This window comes from Monopterus albus, unplaced genomic scaffold (genome assembly GCF_001952655.1).
Source record: "Monopterus albus unplaced genomic scaffold, M_albus_1.0 scaffold59.1, whole genome shotgun sequence".
Lineage (NCBI taxonomy): Eukaryota > Metazoa > Chordata > Actinopteri > Synbranchiformes > Synbranchidae > Monopterus > Monopterus albus.
The window spans coordinates 1,658,347-1,661,505 of record NW_018127939.1 but is presented as its reverse complement, the minus strand read 5'-3'; the positions used below and the strand labels follow the sequence as shown (position 1 = coordinate 1,661,505).

At 41.8% G+C, this 3,159-nt stretch overlaps 1 protein-coding gene across 4 annotated transcripts in view; it reads right to left on the bottom strand.

Annotated features, from left to right (window-relative positions):
* Positions 1 to 2,813, bottom strand: part of tspan9a (tetraspanin 9a) — a 146,104-nt gene extending 143,291 nt beyond the window's left edge. For all 4 annotated transcript variants that reach the window (XM_020602989.1, XM_020602992.1, XM_020602988.1 and 1 more), the window contains exon 1: positions 2,769 to 2,813. The gene's annotated coding sequence lies outside the window, so the exon portion shown is untranslated. The remainder of the gene's footprint in view (positions 1 to 2,768) is intronic.
* Positions 2,814 to 3,159: the final 346 nt, after the last annotated feature.

Genomic DNA, 3,159 nt, shown 5'->3' with positions numbered 1-3,159 from the left:
TAGTCACCACGGACCACCTTCTTTATTACTCTCAGCTAACTGAGGGCCAGATGTTGCTGCCCACTGAGATGAAAGAGAAAAGAGCAATGTCTACACTTGCAGCTGTTTATGATGTATCAGGTCTTCACGTCTCCTTCAGAAGCAGCAAACGTTAAATACCTCTGCCGCAGTCGGTGCCAGTTCCTTTTATCCAATACATTTGTACATTGGTAGATGTCAGGCTGGGCGGCACAGTGGTTAGTGATATTGGCCTCTGGTCCAATATCAGCCCCAGCAACCCTCAAGGATAAGGAGATGAATAGATGTCATGCGTCTGCCTGCTGACCCAAAGATGCCTGCCAGAGGTCACTGCTGCTCCACACAGTCCACTACCATCAGTTACCAACTGAAGCTGAAGATGCTGAACCTGATTTGAATCAAAGTGTTTGACCTGAGCTCAGAACATTTAAGGAACACAGTGTTTCTAGAGCAAGGGATCCTTTGAGGTTTGCTGACAACCCAGAACCAGAATCAAAAGCAGCAGCCTGCTTTTGCAGTTTGTGCTGCCCAGCAACTTGTGGTGCCTGCATTACATGGATACTTCTGATCTGAAGTGCTTCCTTATTAATCTTAGCACACCCCATTCAGCTGCAGGATCACAGCATGAAGGTGGTTGGTAACTTATATAATTTCCCTCTTTAGCCTTGGGTGACAAGCTAGACAAAAAAACAGAAAAACCTAACTTTTATGTACTGTAATGCTACGTATGCAGTACAGCAGCCCTAAGTTGTTTTCTTGTAATCCATTACACAGACATGTTTCTAATGCTTTGTCTAGACTAGATGCAGGAGACAGTTATCAAGCCTCACTGATGTTTGCTATAGTTTTTTTTTGATAAACAGTACTGTGTAAAAGTTTTAGGCCAATAGTTTTGCTTTTAGCACGGCTGTAATGATCATTTATATTTATTTCTCTATTTAATACGATAGAACCAGAAAATACAGGAAATATGTACACAATATTAAAAAGCAACATTTTCTGAGCAAAATGGCTTCTAAAGTCCAAAGTCAGTATTTAGTGTGACCTCCCTTTGTACTTAGCACTGCTGGAATTCTTTAGGGAAAACACTCTTGAAGTCTTGAAACAGTCGTCCCTGGTAAGCTAGTGGTTAAGGCGCAGCGCTCTCCCCGCTGCGGCCCGGGTTTGAATCAGGGTTGCGTCAGGAAGGGCATCTGGCGTAAAACACGTGCCAAATATCAACATGCAAGTCGTCAGTGTGACAATTCACTGAGGCGACCCCTAAAACGGGAAAAGCCGAAAGTGACTTTCTTTCTTTAGTCTTGAAACCATGACAGACCCTCCACCAGGTTTCACTGAAGGCTGCTACACTCATTCTTATACCTCTCTCCAACTCTCTCCAACTCTTCTTCTCACATACTGTGGACAATTGGACCCGAACATTTCAAAACTTCCATTCAGAACTCCATAAGACTCTTTTCCACTGATCTTCACTCCAATTTTTGCAAGCTTTTGCATATCTCAGCCTTTTCTCCCTGTCCCCCTTCTGAAAAAGTGGTTTCCTGGCTGCTATCCTATCCTGGGCTCTTTGTTAATTGGCATCGAATCACAGCAATTTTATTTCTGTAAAAGATACATATCTCCTAGCTCTAAATGTTAAGACATCAGCCACTGATCTTTATCAACTAATGCTATGGGACAAGCAGGTGTGGTTTTTACCCAGAGGTAGTCTCAGTTTACATTCTCTGAGAAGATAACACATAAAAGGACTAGTTGGCTCAATCTAAACACTTTCTATCTTCTGCAAGCGCACTATTCTGTAGCTAGGAACTGAACAACACTGGCCAGACAGCTTAATATGAGGTGACTGTAGTATGAAAAACAAATATTCAGGTACAATTGGTCTAACAGCGCTGCACTATTCAAACAGCTGTGGCATTTAGAAATAACAGTGCAACATTATCTTTGCACAAGTCACACAAGCATAGAATCTCAACCCACAAACTCTGACACATACATTAGCATGCTGAAACACTAGCATTGCATAGCCATTGTTTGGCATATAGTAGCAGGAAAATTAAATTTTCAGTGACAGCAAAATGGCTCTTTAAGATGCATACACAAAGAGGTAGGCAAATGAATGCTGGCGCTCACTATTTTTGCTGACACCTAGTGACCTTAGTAAGCACATACTTAAATAACATTCTGCTTTTTTAGGTGTGTCTGCTGCCCTTACAACCAAATAACTTATGTCTATGACCAGTCACTGGTACAGGCTGGAGGACATGCATTTTATGTCCCTGAAATTTAAGGCATAAGGTCTGTGTGTGTGTGTGTGTGTGTGTGTGTGTGTAAAAGGCACTATTTCCTGTAGTTATCCACCCCAAGGTTTGGAGGTAGGCAAGCAGGAAGCACACCCATACCAGAGCAGCTAGTCAGCCCTGAACAATCTGTAATTTAGTCCCAGTGTTTCCTGGAAAGTCTATTGTCTGTTCCATTACAGGGGACCAAGGCTGTGTGATTTGGATGAATTGGGCTTGTACATTAATACATCTGCATTTCCTGATGTAACCTAATTGTGATTCACAAAACTTTGTGTTAAACTGAGTGCAGAAGAAAAAAAATCTGTCCAGCATCACTTGAGAGAAATCTTTTGCAAACAACCACCTCGCAGTAATTGCAGATTGATAGAGTAGAGACAGAATTAGGCCATCCTGAGGCTGGAACTTAAAAAACAAGTGGAGTGGAACACTGAACAAGTAATTTCTCACCTGCTCAGATGTGGTCAGAAACAGAGGCGGTGGGTTCTCAGGCTCTTTATTTGGTCAATGTTGACTTCACTTTAGCCAGATGTAAAGTCAACAAGTCATTAGTTTTGACTTCCAAACCATAAGCTTGTGAGGTAAAAGTAATAAGGCCAGGAGCTGACATTTACCTTTTACATTTTCAATCTTCCACATGTGATGACTGCGTTTTCAATTCCTCAAAGAACAAAGGGGGCACTACACTCTACCGCTTTTATTTATGGAGCCAGTGCTGAATAGACCACTTCATCTAGAATCTGTGAGCACATTTATTTAGGGGCTGCAGGGTAAAATTGATCTAAGATCAGAATCAAGCCAAAGAAAGCATCTCCCTGATATTCTTATTTAAAAGTCACTT